Here is a 17,878-nt window from a genome sequence, read left to right on the forward strand (position 1 = left end):
TCTTTGTTTCTACTATCATTAGTTACTATGGTGATTCATTTGATCATTACGCCTGTTAGTCCTTTAGTTTGTCATGTGTGTGTATTTAAGTTCCTCATTTCCCTGCCGTTAGTGTCAGTTATTGTTTGTGTTCAATGCACACTGCTATGTTACCTGTGAACTATCTGAGATCATTTTTGTTAAAATACCTAGGATCTACAGGATCAAACACAAATCAGTAAACACTGCAAATAACACTCACACAAATGTCACACACCATCATGGTAACAAGTGAATATTCCTTGTTTATACTAGAGGTAAGTCGTGTTGTATGTTAATCTTGCTCTGTGTATCCCTGCCGTAACTTTTAAAGGAGCCCATAACCATGCAAGTACTGCATTTTTATTAAAAGTGGCATTTAGAGAAGGAAAGATCCATGAATCACTGCATCAAAAGTGTTTATCAGTGGTTTGTCCACTAGATGGAGTAAGCGACACATATTTATGAACCTGTGCAGTCCATCCATTACTTCAGACCAGAAATGGTTCTACTTGACCAAAGCCACTTATGTTTGTCTGATACACTACCGGTAAAATGTTTTTGGACGGTAAGATTTTTTAAAAATGTTTTTAAAAGAAGTCTCTTCTGCTCACCAAGGCTTCATTTATTTGATCTAATATACAGGAAAAACAGTAATATTGTGAAATATTTTTACAATTTAAAAAAAACTGTTTTCTATATGAATATATTTTAAAATGTAATTTATTTCTGTGTTGCCAAAGCTGAATTTTCAGCATCATTCCTCCAGTCTTCAGTGTCACATGATCCTTCAGAAATCATTCTAACATGCTGGTTTGATACTCAAGAAACATTTATTATTATTATCAATGTTGAAAACAGTTTTTTTTTTTTTTTTCAGGATTATTTGATGAATAGAAAATTCAAAAGAACAGAATTTATCTGAAATAGAAAGCTTTTACAACATTACAAATGTCTATACTGTCACTTTTGATCAAATCAATGCATCCTTTCTGAATAAAAATATTAATTTTTCATTTCTTTCCAAAAAAAAAAAAAAAAAAAAACTCTTACTGACCCCAAACTTTTGATAATGTTACAAAAGCTTTCTGTTTCAGATAAATTATGCTCTTTTGAACTTTCTATTCATCAAATAATCCTGAAAAAAAAAAAAAAATTGCACACAACTGTTTTTAACATTGATAATAATAATGTTTCTTGAGCAGCAAATCAGCATATTAGAATGATTTCTGAAGGATCATGTGACACTGAAGACTGAAGTAATGATGCTGAAAATTAAGCTTTGGCAACACAGAAATAAATTGCATTTTAAAATATATTCAAATAGAAAACAGATATTTTAAATTTTAAAAATATCACACAGTATTTTTGTTTTTGTTATATTTTGAATCAATCAAATGGAGCCTTGGTGAGCAGAAGAGACTTCTTTTAAAAACATTAAAAAATCTTACAGTCCAAAAACTTTTGACCAGTAGTGTACATTATTATGAAATAGTTAATATATAACTATTACTGATAATTAGGCTAGATTAATATAATCTATTTAGGCTAACTTAAAATTGTTTTTATTAATTTTTATAATCTTTAAACAAGTCAAGGTTGAATTTTTTTTCCATATTTATCATTTTGGAGACCATTAAAGACAGGACAGCAAGAACATCTTTAAAAACAAACAAAAAATTGCTTATCTTCACTAGATGGAATGCATAGGTCAAAAAGGGTCCTTTCTACACACATTGTATGATCAATAATAATTACATTGATGTTGAGAAAGAAAAGTAAGAGAGCTTGCGTAAAATAAAAAGCGTATGATAGCATACACACATATATGTGTATATCTCTGTGTGTGTGAGAGATAAAGTGCAGACAAAAGTCACAGTGGAAGTGACAGCTGATCAGATGATGTAAACGGCTTGATGATTATGGGTTATAGGAGCTCTGATGAAACTGAAAGACACTGCCACACAATTAGTGTGATTGCTGTCCTCTAACTAATGCATTAGCTGCATTTACCAGATCTATGCTTTTACAACATCCTCAGGTGGTTCAGAACGCGAGATCCTCTCTTCACTAAGGGTGTTATAAAGAAGTGCATCTCCGAACCAATGTTTGTTCTGCATGTTTGGGCACATAATAAGGTTCATGGAAACAGAAATGGATTCATGACACACATTGCTGCAGCAAATGCTTTGGAGATGAGGAAACGACTACAATACAGCACCTGTTTTATTACATTTGCTGTGTTATGACCAAGTAGAGACATGAACACACACACACTCTCACACAAGTGATAATTGTGCCAGTTTGCAGTGCGCTTCCTGCTGACACACACGGGCACACAGATGGCCATACTGATCCTCTCTCAACGCCTGGGAATGCTCAGATATCAGCAACATACAGCCAGAAAGAATGACATCATCTCTCAGAGATGCGCAGACATCATGGCTGTGAGCGCCATCAACGGCCACTAGATGGAGCTGTTGTTAATGGACTTTGACATCTATGGCCAGTTGTGGAGAGCAAAGAGCCTTTTGACCTCCACATTCCTATTTTCTATTAAAGATGTAAGCTTTCGTCTTTAATAAGTATTTAGAATGCAATATTTTAAATGATGCTATGTTTCCATCTACCTATTTTTATATTAATTTTGGGATATTGTTTTAAAAAAATGCTGGATGGAAACGGCAAGATGCGCTTAAATTATATAAATGAGCATAAAAACGCGTGCTTGATAGCGACGGATTTTTTTTATCTGATAAGGAGGCGTGCATAAACTACGATGTAAACATATTTACCAAATAAATCTCCCTCTTAAAACAAAAACAAACAAAAAAATGTGACTTTGCCTCAACAGAGGATGAGATTTGGATAACTGGACTAACCAGTGGACCATAGAGTAGCCTACCACAGAGATGGCGTGTTTTTGTATGCAAAACCCGGAAGCGAGTTAGCATTTTAGGACTTCCGGTTCCATCGCCCTAAAGCCTATGGGTTTTTTGAATGGGTTTTTGCTAAATCGCTTGAAATAAGGTCTGTGGTTAACAAAGCCTCTAAATATTTTCATGTTTTGATCTATGACATAAAACACACCAGTTATAACCCGCTTGTGATTTTTTTAAACCTTTATTGTGTCTTAAAAACGGTGGTTGCTAACAAGTTGCTAAAAGGGACTACTTCCTTTGGCGGGGACTTTAGACGTCATCATGACAAACAGGACATTTTGACAGCATTTCTCATGAAAAAGTGGATTCATACACAGCGCAGATCATAATCAGCGAGCATGTTTTTAAATAAAGTTTGAGGAAGCTTAGTGGTTGTGACGTTGATCCACGACCATGGTGTGCTGTAGTCCGTTTATAGCCTACTGTTAGCCTTTTATATCTCACGACTTTATCTAGGCTTCAAAATCTATAAATGTTGTGTTAACTTGTAAAGATTATCTTGATAGACAAAACGTGGAAGTGTCATAACCCTTTGTTAAACACAGAGCTTATTTTTTGTGATTTTCCAAAAGTCTATGGGAAAAATGCATCGAGGGAACCCGTGCGCCGCTAACTTCCGGGCTGGCCTACAAAAACACATCATCTCTGAGGTACTCTATTGCTCAGCATCTCAAATGTTCATTTGGTCATTCTGAAATTCTTGAATCAAAGTCTGTCATCAAAATGATTGGGTATCCAACAACTGTCTCACAATTACATCCACAAATATTAGGAATGCATGATAACATGGACAGTTTTTTCTGTTTATTGCATTTCGTCCTCATGCGTGCTCTGTCTGAGGCGCAAGTAATATATGACATTGGAAAAAAGAGCCACAGTGACTTCCCCAATTGTAGCTACTTCCATCTTTATTACAAGTATTTTGTGCCAGTTTCCCAGGAAGTGACGATTTTGATCACTTGAACACATGGGACGGAAACACTGCTTTATTTACAAATGTTTTGTCCATTTTGCGCATAACTTAAATTCACAACTTTGGATGGAAACAGTAAATGATGATAGTGTGAGTATTAAATCACAGAGGATCAATTGACCCTTCGCCAGGAGTTTGATTGACAGGCGACCTAACCAATCATAACACCAAATCCACCATTTTGTCCAACAAAGCAGTTAGCAGATTAACATAGGTGGACTTGAAGTTGAAAAATTGTATGTATTGACGTCTTTCCGTGATTGAAACAACATTCCTTATGATGTTCATTCATGTTTATTTGAACTACTGTAGTAGGAAGAGATGATCGGTTCACGAGCAGCTTGAACTGAGGCGCTACAGCGATCTGTCACGATACATTAAAGAGCCACAAAATTAGTATTTACTGTTTAAATTTCTTTAAAAATTACAAAATTTGAGACTTTGTTTCATATTAAAAGTAACCTGCTTTGCCTTGTCTGTCGATGCGTTGTCAATGTCCTCTTTGCTCCGCGTTGTATTTTTCACTGAGAACATGTGTGGCGAGAGATCGGCATGGCTTGTCAGACATAGCAACAGTAACTAAAGGGTCTTTGCGCACGGTCAATTGGTTGTCAAGGCTTACATTTAGACAGCAAGTGGAACCAACAGAGATTAAGATGAAAATGGTGTGGGGGGAAAAAGCAGTAAAAGTGAAGTATGTGTTGTCCTAATGTGGCCCACAAGCCATGCAAGTTCACAGCATCTCACTGCTGCTAAAAACAGGAGGGCCTTCTGCTGAGCGCTGGCCACTAACAACATGGCAATGGCAGGCGTTGTCATGGAGACAGTGTCTATATCAGAGCATGTGTGTGAGCATAGTAGATGGGGGAAGGGGAGTATCATCCTCAACCCTCTACTACCCCCCATTTCCCCTTTTTTCTGTCTCTCTCGCACTCTCGTTAATAGCAAAATGGGATTTTCAAATCATGTCCACAACCAGGTTACCTGTCACATGCGGTCTGCTTTGAGCTGCTGATGTAATAAGTGTTAGATGGTGAGAAATAAAATAAAGTGTAATTGGAAGAGATGAAAGGGAGAGGCTGAGAAAATAATAATAGGGTTCAACAATATGAGAGGGATGGGACATATTTGTCATCGAAGGGTTATGATAAAGAAAAGATAAATGCAGAGATGGTGAGTGAAAGAAAAGGAGAAAGAGCAGAAAAAGGATGAATAAGATGAGGATGTAATAAAAAACTTCTTTCCATCAGTGCCTAAATAAATTCAAAACTCCATGTTCTGTTGAAAGTGACCATGTTTTTAATGTTTGGAGTCTATATGCAATGTCTACACATAAAAAATTAAAAATGTACAATTTAAAATATAAATATATAAATGTTTTAGCAACATGAATGCGGGTAGATGGCTAACTGTGCAACTTTAATTGTGTATTTATTCACACTACTGTTTAAAAGTTTGGCATCTGTAATATTTATGTTTATGCTCACCAAGGCATCATTTATTTGAACAAAAATACAGTAAAAACAGTAATATTGTGAAATATTATTACAAGTTAACTGTTTTATAATTGAGTATATTTTTCAAATATATTTTATTCCTGTGATAGTAAAGCTGAATTTTCAGCATCATTACTCCAGACTTCAGTGTCACATGAGTGTCCTTCAGAAATCATTCTAATATGAAGATTTGGTGCTCATGACACATTTCTTATTCTCAACAAACATTTGTGCTGCTTAATGTTTTTGTGGGATGCATCGAGAGACTTGATCGCTTTTTATGATAAACAGATTAAATTTGGGCTTTTATTCACATATAAACATTGATCAGCGAACATAAACAGAAGCTGAACCGAACCTGCTTGACACACGTCAAACATGCTTGAGCTTCCGTTTACCGCAACTGATGTGCGAGTAGATGAATGTTTATATGTGAATAAAAGCCTAAATTAAATCTGTTCATCATATAAAGCGTGAAAATTTTGGACTAAACCGCTCAATTCATATGGATTAGTTTTGCAGTCTTTTTATGAACTTTTTAAAACGTCAAAGTGGTAGTTGCGTAACTGTCTATGGAGGGACAGAAAGCTCTCAGGTTTCATCAAAAAGATCTTCATTTGTGTTCTGAAGATGAACGAAAGTCTTTGGAATGACATGAGGGTAAGTAATTAATTTTTCATTTTCAATTTTTAACCCTTTAAGTCAAGCATGAATGTTACACTTCATATTAAATGTTTTTTTTTACATGATTGTAATTTGAATTATATAATTGCACATGAATCCTTACTAAACAGCAATAGAAATGAAGAGTTGCATCACACTGTTGCATCTCAGTAATGCAAGGTGGATATTGAATAACAGGGTTAAGCAGTTACATACCTCATAAAGTCAACACTGCCCCAATTATCAGGCAGTTGTGTCCTCATTAGACCATCAGCTGCATTAGCTGGGGTGAGCAAGAGTCCATCACAAACCAGGCGGCTGATTATTCTGCAACGACCAAGTACACAACTACGGCTAATTTCATTCTAGGCCTCCAGGGATTCCCATTTAGCTTCAAGGAAAACTCAATTCACAGACTCGTCTCCAGTGCTCTCAGAAACACACTATGTATAGCTATTGTGAGTCCTGACTCATAGGAACAGAAGTGTAAGCATCAATAATCAGAGAAGGTAATTACAGATGGCCGCTCTGTCTACTTCACAGTATGAGGACACTTTAAATGAGTGCAATCAGAACAGATAAAGGAGTCGTTCTGACACCCTTGAAGTCATCAGTTTACATGTGGGTCATACAAAAAGCTGTGCATTCGAGACATTAACATCAAAAAAAGGAACTGCAAAATTAATGTTCATTTTCAAACAGGTTTCCTAACATAACGCAACCACAACATATGGAAAGTATAGTGTGTTACAGTGATGTAACAGAATCTGATCTGTTATGTTGTGAACAAGGTGCCCATTTCCTGTGTTAAGCATGAGTTCATCAACTCGGTCTCGGTCCTGGCCTGAAAGCTTGCACTCTTTGATGAGTGGGAGAAGTCTCAATCTCCAGAGTCAAATGAGCTGTGAAACGGCACACAACACTGGAGCTCAGTGCTAGGGCCCATCTGACCTGAATGAGAAATCCAAGCACTAGTTTCATTTGTATGAGCTCCACAGAGCCTGAGAGAGAGCTGCCCCAGCTGATGCTGCGAGCCAAAGACAGCTGCAAACCCTGTTACGCATCTGTACGGTCTCATTTCTGAGTGGATACTTGTACAGCAGATGCTTAAACTACAACCACTGTCATGCCCATTCAAACATGTCCCCCCATTTTTAGATCTTGAATGCAACAAAATATAAATAATTAAAAACAAATAAATACACTACCGGTCAAAATATTTTGTTGTTGTTGTGTAAAGTCACCATGAAATTAAAATGGGCATTTCCTATTGTTTTATGGAATAGAGGGTATGCATTGACATCACTTTCCTGCCGGAACACGCCCCCTCAGCCAGACTGAGTGGCAAAAGAGCCAGATGCATGACTGGATTTAATAGGGGAAACTGTGAAAATGGAAATAAAACACGAGTAAAACAAATGATTAAACTATAGGCTGTACTTTATAGCATTCCTTACAACTTACCAAAGACCCAGTAATTTATGGATATTGACATGCAGTGAGGAATCGCGTTTTCTGACATTTATATGTGCCTGATTTTGACGCTGTGGAAATACATAAGGCAAATTTTCGGAAGAGGATTAGGGCCAAGCGATAATAAAAAAAATAAAACCATCTTGAGATTAAAGTTGTTAAATTTCGAGAAAAAACTCGTTAAATTTCGAGAAAAAAGTCGAAATAAAATGTTGAGAATAAAGTCATTAAATTACGAGAAAAAAGTTGTTAAATTAAGAGAACAAATTCGTTAAATTATGAGAAAAATGTCATTAAATTTCGAGAAAAAAGTCGAGATAAAATGTTGAGAATAAAGTCATTAAATTATGAGAATAAAGTCATTAAATTACGAGAAAAAAGTTGTTAAATTTCAAGAAAAAAGTCGAGATAAAATGTTGAGAACAAAGTCATTAAATTACGAGAAAAAAGTTGTTAAATTACGAGAACAAATTCGTTAAATTATGAGAAAAATGTTGTTAAATTGAGAAAAAAGTCGAGATAAAATGTTGAGAATAAAGTCATTAAATTATGAGAATAAAGTCATTAAATTACGAGAAAAAAGTCGTTAAATTATGAGAACAAATTCGTAATTTAACGAATTTGTTCTCGTAATTTAACGACTTTTTTCTCATAATTTAATGATTTTATTCTCAACATTTTATCTCGACTTTTTTCTCAATTTAACAACATTTTTCTCATAATTTAACGAATTTGTTCTCGTAATTTAACGAGTTTTTTTCTCATAATTTAACAAGTTTATTCTCAACATTTTATCTCTACTTTTTTCTCGAAATTTAACGAGTTTTTTCTCGAAATTTAACAACTTTAATCTCGAGATGGTTTTATTTTTTTATTATTGCTTGGCCCTAATCCTCTTCCGTACAAATTTGCCTGTTAAAGCTTTATATAAATTCAATATATGTAGCTGTAAATCCAGGTGATCACTTATATCAATGTTATATATATCATCCAGCCCTAAAACTCGTATAGTTTTTGTCACACCCAATTATGCAGAATATAAGATGGTAAAAATTTAATTGATGAGTTGTCAATACAATATATAGGGTATGATTTTACCCCAAAATTCAACATTATGACAAAATGATAACTGCAAATCCATGTTGTTTTGGAGTTCTGTGAATTGCAGCAATCCAATTGCCTCTCTTTTCTGTAGCTTTTGGCAGTCTGTAAAAATAAACCTCAGATTTCTTGTCAAATCTATTTGTAGAGTCAATCACAAAGCGTTTTGTGTGTTTTTTTGCAGCATTCACGCTGAAAACCAATGCTGCCACTCGGTCTTTTTGCCAGTCAGTGGATGTAACAGCAGTCACTTCGGCAGACGGTGACGTCACATGAATACCCTCTATATTGCAGTATTTATTATAAATGATTCATTAGTGCACATCATTATTATTTTTTAATCTTTGTGCCCTCGTAATCTTTAATTAAAGTAGCTTCCTCTCCCTCTTGCAATGATATCCTTCCAATGATAAGGAAGAAAAGATTGTCACAACTTATGTTTCATGCCGACTTCAACGAAATGAATACATTTATTTAGCAAGGATGCATTAAAATTGATAAATAGTGACAGTAAAGACATTTCCAATGTTACAACCAAATCACCAAATCAGCATATTATAATGATTTCTGAAGGATCATGTGACTCTGAAAACTGGAGTAATGGTGCTGAAAATTCAGCTTTACCATCACAGGAATAAATTAAAATATATTAAAATAGAAAACAGTTATTTTAAATTGTAACAATTTCACAATATTACTGTTTTAATGTATTTGTCATCAAATAAATGCAGCTTTGATGACTTTTACATTACCCCAAACTTTTGAACAGTACTATAAATAAATAAGTTGCACAATTAGCCATTGCTCTTTGAAACACCCTCTGCGAAATTTTCAACAGTATGTTACCTGTGCAACACGATTTAACAGACTTTGCACTCATGTTATGACTCTGTCAGAGGTGCATATAAGTCCATTAGTAATCCACCCTTGGGACTGTCTGACCATAACACTGTGTTTTTCATTCCTGTTTATAAAACGGTTTTAAAAAAGTATAAGGCTGAAAACAAATCTATCAGGAAATGGTCTGTGGATTCATCTTTAGCATTGCAAGGATGTTTTGATTGTACAAATTGGGAGGTTTTTGGCCAGCAACTCATGTTCTGATATTGATGAATTAACAAATGTTGTAAGTAGTTATTTAATTTTTTTTCTCAAAAAAACTGTACAAACTTTTGTAAGTACCTTATGATTGAAAGAAACAAGGCATTTCATGCAGGTGACTTGGAAAGGAAACATGATTTGCATAAACAAATAAAGTGTGAAATTAGGAGGGCCAAAAATAAATACAAGGAGAAAGTAGAGGAGGATCTTAGAAGAAACAGACTTGGCTCTGCCTGGGAGAGTATGCTTACTATAACTGGATCCAAGAGTAAAAGTAATGCCCCCATAAAACTGGTTGGTTATCAATCCGATATACAGTTGGCACAAGAATTGAATACGTTTTTACTAGATTTGATGTGGAGGATTTTACTAGTGTAATGATCGCACTTAGGAATGAGACTATGTGTAATATGGAGTGTAAATTTTTCAATCAACAGGATGTTATAAATAAAGGTGGGAAAATCCTTTGGACCAGATAAGATTGGGGGACATTTATTAAAGACATGTGCGGATCAGTTGGGTCCTGTTTTTTATAAAATATTCCAAAAGTCGCTTTATCTTCAAAAAATTCCTAAGTTGTGGAAAGAAGCCATAGTTGTGCCTTTAGGGAAGACAAGTTATCCTAAGACTCTGGTCTAAATGATTTTAGACCTGTTGCTCTGACATCATTGGTGATGAAATGTTTTGAGAAATTTGAGAAACTTAAAGTCTTTTAGATCATTGCAGTTTGCTTACCAGGCCAGAAGGGGAGTTGAGGATGCATCATCCATCCTGTTAAACATGATTATAAAACATCTGGAGGGAAGTAAAACCCATGTTATATTGCTTTTTGTAGATTTTTTGTCAGGGTGGTTATTAGATTTTTTAAGTGATAGAATGCAGAGAGTGAGAGTAAACAGTACCTTATCAGACACCCTTATTACGTCCACAGGTTCTCCTCAAGGATGTGTTCTTTCACCCTTGCTCTATATTTTATATACTAATGATTGTGTGAGTAGACACAAAGACAGGTTCATCATAAAATTTGCTGATGATACTGTTATGGTTAGTTTGTTGACTAAAGATGAGAATTGTCATGATCCAGTGGAGAATGATTTTATGACATGGTCTGACAGTGCCTTTTTGCAAGTAAACATAAAAAAGACCAAAGATATGGTAATTGATTTTAGATCCAGTCCTTCGTCTCCTCAACCAACCAGAATAAAAGGTCAAATGGCGGAATGGGCCAGCAGTTACAAGTACCTTAAAGGTGGTACAGGGGATGTTTTCGTCGACTGAGTTTTTGAAATGAGCGCATGCGGAAGAACAATCCCCCTCCTTCACAGCTCATTTCAAGTGAACGCCTCCCAAAACTCGTGCACGAGTGTTTGTTTACCACCGGCATTCGCTGTGTTATTAAGCCGGGCACACATTTTACGACTAGATAAAACATTCTGACTGTGCTCAACATACAGCGATAGTTTCCTGCTCCTGAAGCAGATTTATATACTTTCACATGGAATTTGAACACCGACTGTAATCGCAGACTAAACGCAACTGGCTCTGACTGGACGCGTTTGAGCGCGATCAGTCATAATTATCAATTTACATTCATAATCGACCTTACAATCGTTAAGCCGCGCACACACTTAGTGGATTCATTATGTCGGACTCACCGCAGGTAACTCATAATCTGCAGTTGTTACTCCTGTCTCCCGACAAAAACATTGCATGCGGCGCCTGTAGAGTGTGGAAAGTTACTAGAGCGCGCTTGATTGACAAGCCAGAGGGCCAATCGTTTACGCGATGATCGCGTAAACGATTGGCTGATGTTTTTAAGGCCCTACCTCGTGCACAGATGATGTATATTAATAATATTCCTTTCAGTGCAAAAATTGTATAAAACAAAACATCCTCTTTACCACCTTTAAGGGTACTCAAGGGCTTATCATTGATAATAAGTTGCGTTTCGATACTCATGTTGAAGATGTATGCAAAAAAGGCCAGCAACGGTTACACTGTCTTCGGAGGTAATATTAGTAGGACTCTTATGACTATGTATTATGTATTATAAATCTTATATTGAATCTGTACTTTGCTTTTCTATATGCTGTTGGTATGGTAATGTAAATGTTAAACATAGAAATTCATTGAACAGCATTGCCAACCATGGTAGTAAGATTATTGGCATTAAGCAGACTGGGTTATTAAATAGTTTTGAACAGTTTACTAGAGTTATTCTTGCAGATTGTACTCATCCACTGTTCCATGGGTTTAAAATGCTTCCTTCTGGTATATGTTACAGTATGCCTAAACTTAAAAGCAATCGCTATAGATATTCTTTTATTCCCACTGCTGTAAGACTTTTAAACTCGTAGGATGTCAGAATGTTGTGTTTGCTGTTTGTGTTTTGTATGATATGTTTACAAATTTTATGCTACACCAAAAATCGCCCTCTGGGCTTATAATAAACTTTGAACCTTGAATCTACCCTACCTCATGTTGCTAACACTCATGGACAGAGATCAGATTTTCATATTGGGTAACATGGCAAGCAATCATATGTACTTGGATGACACCATTATAAACTATACAGTAAAGTAAACTATGAGTCACAGCAATTGAGAGGCTAGAGTGCAAATAATCATGGTCTTCTAGGACCAGATTTCAGCCAGGAAGTGGCTAATATCTCAGAAAGAGGCCACGTAGGCGCAGCATGATGAGCCTAGCCCAGATTACTGCCGTTTCTGGGTTGCTGAAAGATTGTACCCTACTTACCATCATGGGACTGAGTGAGTGGAGATCAGAAAAAGAAAGACACCATATATACAACAGGTGGCCCAGTTACAGAAAGTTTTAAGAAACTATAATGCCAACTTGTACCTGTAGAGTAACACATTCACATAGTTGTTCCAGCAGTCGTGCAAAAACATTTTTTTTTTTACATACACTGGCCCCAAGAAGTATTTGGACACTTTTAGACACTTAAAAAAAATCTAAAAGTCATTGCTTCAGATAGCAAAATACCAAACCAAGTGACATCTGCAAACAAATTGTGTATTTTCTCAGACCTTTCTGAGCCATTCTGACTCACTTTACTGAAACTTTAAACAGTTTTGAGTAAAATGTTTGGTTTCACTTATTTTATGTTTTGTTACTGTACACAATGCAGACATTCATACATTAAATGTTTATTAAGTGCCCACATAGTTTGTGGGGCCACTGCATGTTTATTATTTCTGTAAATTTATTGCTATGTAACCCACGTAGGTCAGTATTTACTGCTATAATGAGCTCAATAAAGTTAACAGACCACTTCTGTTCTCTGTAAAACTCATTCACAGCTTATTAAAACACTGATATCCTGCCAAACCCCAGTTCACTGGGCAAGACTGCATCCAATTAAATGGAGAATGAAGCATTCATCTGTTTGACACAGAGTACTATTTTCAAGCATTCAGATTGCTAGTAATGTCAGTAAACTTCCCAGCATGGAATCGCGAAAAGGCAGATCTACACTAAAAATGTTTCATTTTAAATGCTGGCTTATAATGGCGCTCCATGAGAGGGGCTAAGAAAGCACTCATCGCTTTTATACGACATGGTTTCATTTCCTCAGTGGCTCTGAGCCCACAACTCAGTCCAACTAATCACCAAGGTGAGAATAAAAATCACTTTATGTCTGCAAACTCACACACGTATTCCACCAGGATTCCCTCTGCAATAATCATGAGCTGCTGAATTACACACTACCTAAGTGTATTAATAACTCATTTTCTATTTTCATCCTGGCAGCGGGACCCGGGCACAGGCTGCGTGAGGGGCCGCTGACCTATATCGAATCCCAGTCAGACAGATATAAATGGAAATGGTTGGAAATGAGGGGCAGATGACCCTGTAAATGCTAATTCAACAGAGTGAAAATGAGATACAAGATAAAAAGAGAGAAAGGAACAAAGGAAACTCATCCAGCCTGATGGGTGAGCAAATAGCACCGTCTTCCACCTCAGCTCAGAGGTGACAGCTGTATCACAGTCGACTGTCAGAATTCTTTGCATCAGTCTGACCCATTCTAGAATGTGTGATGCTAAGCTTAGCAACTGCTCAAAAATAGCACTAATAATCTCCTCTTTGCTTCTGGCACGTAGAAACAGACGTGGAGGTTGCGCAAGCTGTCTGATTACTTTGCTAAGTTTCCTGCAGAAGATCATACGCAAAACCCATTTACTGTGGCAGGCGGTTTTCATTTCCCATGCTAATACCATGCTTCCTTCAGGAGATATCTGATGTCTTTTGCCTTGCTTGGCGGCATTGCGTAAAGGTTTGGCATAGCTTCGGTGACAGCTGAGTGTGGCTCAGTGGAGCAGGCTGAGGTAGAGTCAGCCGGAAGGAACTGACTTCACATGTGCTTCACATCTTCTGCTAGTCAGTTTCTAACAGCTTTTTAGCACAAACAATAAAAACCAGGGCTGACATTTAATGTGATTAATTATAAAAAACTTTTGGTCCCACTTTATATTAGGTGGTTTTAACTACTATGTACTATAATTTGATACAATGCACTTATTGTGTACATACATGTTTTTACATTGTACTGAATTTTTAAAAAATCTCTAAAGATCTGTAATTACACTGTATAATTACACTGTTTACCCATCCCTTACCTTAACCCACCCTTAAACCAACCCATACCACCAAACATGTCCCTAACCTTACCCGTATCCCACCTCAATAGCAGCAAAAGTGCTTTGCAATACAATATGAACACAATAAGTACATTGTACATATTTTTTCGATGTAAGTACATAGTTAAGGCCACCTAATATACAGTGGGACCAAAATTTTTTTTTGCGATTAACTCGTATACACATTTGTGACCAAAATTCTGTTAAGTTTAGAGATCAGTGGGAAAACACAGAGCTTTCTGTAACATTACACTAAATGAAACAGAATTTTGGATTAAAATATCCAAAAAACACTAGAACAGTGTTTTATATTTTGTTGACTTCTGTACTTACATTATCACAAATGTTTCCAAGAATGTTTAAATCCAGAGAAATAAGCAATTTTAACCATCAGGACAAGGACCGTGACCAAGTGCGTGCGTTACCCTCGGTTCCCGGTCTTATTTTGTAGAAACCATGGAAACATCAAAGACGCTTTAATATATTATGTGTTTTATTAGACAGGTGAGCAACTGTTTGATACATTCATCAACAGAAAACTAATTATGTTACACAGCTCAACACAGTAAGTCTTATTGTTTAAAGGTGCCCTAGAACTTTTTTTTAAAAGATGTAATATAAGTCTAAGGTGTCCCCTGAATGTGTCTGTGAAGTTTCAGCTCAAAATACCCCATAGATTTTTTTTAATTCATTTTTTTAACTGCCTATTTTGGGGCATCATTATAAATGAGCCGATTCAGGGCTGCTGGCCGTTTAATTGCTCGCACTCTCCGCCCACGGAGCTTGCGTTTGCCTTAAACAACATAAAAAAAGTTCAAACAGCTAATATAACCCTCAAAATGGATCTTTACAAAGTGTTCGCCATGCAGCATGTCTAATCGTGTAAGTATGGTATTTATTTGAATGTTTACATTTGGTTATGAATGAGTTTGATGGTGCTCCGTGGCTAACGGCTAACATTACACACTGTTGGAGAGATTTATAAAGAATGAAGTTGTGTTTATGAATTATACAGACTGCAAGTGTTTAAAAATGAAAATAGCGACGACTCTTGTCTCCGTGAATACAGTAAGAAACGATGGTAACTTTAACCACATTTAACAGTACATTAGCAACATGCTAACGAAACATTTAGAAAGACAATTCACAAATATCACTTAAAATATTATGATATCATGGGCTGGCATATGCAAATATTGGGGGCGTACATATTAATGATCCTGACTGTTACGTAACAGTCGGTGTTATGTTGAGATTCGCCTGTTCTTCGGAGGTCTTTTAAACAAATTAGATTTATATAAGAAGGAGGAAACAATGGAGTTTGAGACTCACTGTATGTCTTTTCCATGTACTGAACTCTTGTTATTCAACTATGCCAAGGTAAATTCAATTTTTGAATCAAGGGCACCTTTAAATCTTGTTTTCTTGATTTACAGCGAGTACCATTTTTTACCATTCCTAATATCGATCTAGCTTACTGCAGTGTGCATTAAGTGTCTCATAGTAGCCACAGAGCGAATGCAGAGTAGCACCATAACAACTTTCAACACACAAATGTATCTAATATGATAAAATAGTGCTGCTTTACCCCATATACGCTTGACCAGAAGAAGCAGAAACGGCGACTGCGGCATAATAAAAGTTCCGCTGCTCTCGAGACGTGTGTCACGCTCGTCTCTCATTAGCAATCGCTCCAGCGGCCTCATTCCTGCGCTGCTTCATACTATAGAAACGTTAATAATCTCATCCATGAATGTGATTTCTGCCCAAGTCCCATCCCGATTCTTTTCCACCGGCTGTAGACGTGAAGACAACACCTCCCATGATTCCGTGAAATCAAGGTGTCATCAAACTATTCCTTTGTTTTGAATGAGCGACCTCTAGAGGTGAAAATTTACATATTGTGCCTTTAAAGGGATAATTTACCCAAAAATGAAAATTCTGTCATTTACTCACTCTCATGTTATTCCAAACCTGTATATATTTCTTTCTACTGTGAGAAAAGATATTTTGAAGTATGTTGGTAACCAACCAGTTTTGGTACCCATTGACTTGCATTGTATTTTTTGTCTATACAATAGAATAATAACAGAATAAACTATCCCTTTAAGTTGAATGCAAAGTTTTGGCAAAAGGTAAAAAACGCCTCAAGGGGGGACATCTCTGTTAAAAAATACCCGTTTGTAGTTTCACAACTTTAAATCCAGAGGACTGAATTCCTTTTATGAATCTGAGCTGCAGCCAGCTTTGATTTGAGCAGTACAGTCAGAGTAGATCTGACCTTCTGCATTATTGATGGCCCTTGCCTTTTTTTCCACCATGATGTTTTTTTTTTTTTTTTACCCCAGAAGAGAGATCCCAGGCAAGGCATCACTTCTACACAGCCTTCTAGGATGCCTGCTTGGCATGCTGATGCTCTCAAAACTTTCTTTATTTGATTTGCCTTTGCTCTCTCCGATAGACCTCAACTCCGAACACACAACCTGTTCTAAAACCTTGGAGATCAGCCACCGCTGTACTGCAGTGCATGAATAAATTGTTGCCTCTTTTTCTTTTCATAACTCATTTCAGCATTAAAATGATGAGGAAGGTGGCAGAGAGATTCAGATATGCAATTCTGTTGCTTTCCTATATCTACTGTCCAAACAGTCTTCACGAATCAGTGTTTTAAAGGGATAGTTTACCTAAAATCTTCGGTCATCATGTCCTTCTAAATCTGACATATGACTTTCTTATGCAGAAAACAAAAGATCATTTTGAAAAATCTCTCAAGGTTTTTTATTTAACTGCATGGCTCTACCAGATGAAAACTGAACTGAGATGAATAATGACACTATCGTCTTTATAGCTGAATTTGCAACATCGACACTGTTATTGAACTGATCTGAATCAACATTGAACTGTCTTCAGTAGAGCTGCTTATAGATGAAACTTGTTTTATAATGAATGAACTACAGAACTGAATCATCACTACACTATCTTGTTACAGCTGCTTTACAGCAGAATTTGAACATCTCATATTTGATGAAGTTCACATTCCTGTTTATTATTGTGAAGTTGCTTTGAAACTATTTCTAGGCCCGGTTTCACAGACAGGGCTTAGCCTAAGCCAGGATTAGACCTAGACTTATGTAATATAAGTCTAAGGTGTCCCCTGAATGTGTCTGTGAAGTTTCAGCTGAAAATACCCCATAGATTTTTTTTTATAAATTTTTTTAACTGCCTATTTTGGGGCATCATTATAAATGAGCCAATTTTATGCTGCGGCCCCTTTAAATCCCATGCTCTCCGCCCACAGAGCTCGCGCTTGCCTTAAACAGTGCCTTAACAAAGTTTACACAGCTAATATAACCCTCAAAATGGATCTTTACAAAGTGTTCGTCATGCATGCGGCATGCATGCGTCGGATTATGTGAGTATTGTATACTGTTATATTGTTTACTTCTG

General features: G+C 36.3%; 1 protein-coding gene across 4 annotated transcripts in view; it reads right to left on the reverse strand.

Annotated features, from left to right (window-relative positions):
• The window catches only part of fgf13a (fibroblast growth factor 13a), a 149,581-nt gene that overhangs the window by 46,722 nt on the left and 84,981 nt on the right, over positions 1–17,878 (reverse strand). The gene's annotated exons all lie outside the window — the stretch shown is intronic.

The sequence above is a fragment of the Megalobrama amblycephala genome, linkage group LG23, assembly GCF_018812025.1.
Source record: "Megalobrama amblycephala isolate DHTTF-2021 linkage group LG23, ASM1881202v1, whole genome shotgun sequence".
NCBI classification, from domain to species: Eukaryota; Metazoa; Chordata; class Actinopteri; order Cypriniformes; family Xenocyprididae; genus Megalobrama; species Megalobrama amblycephala.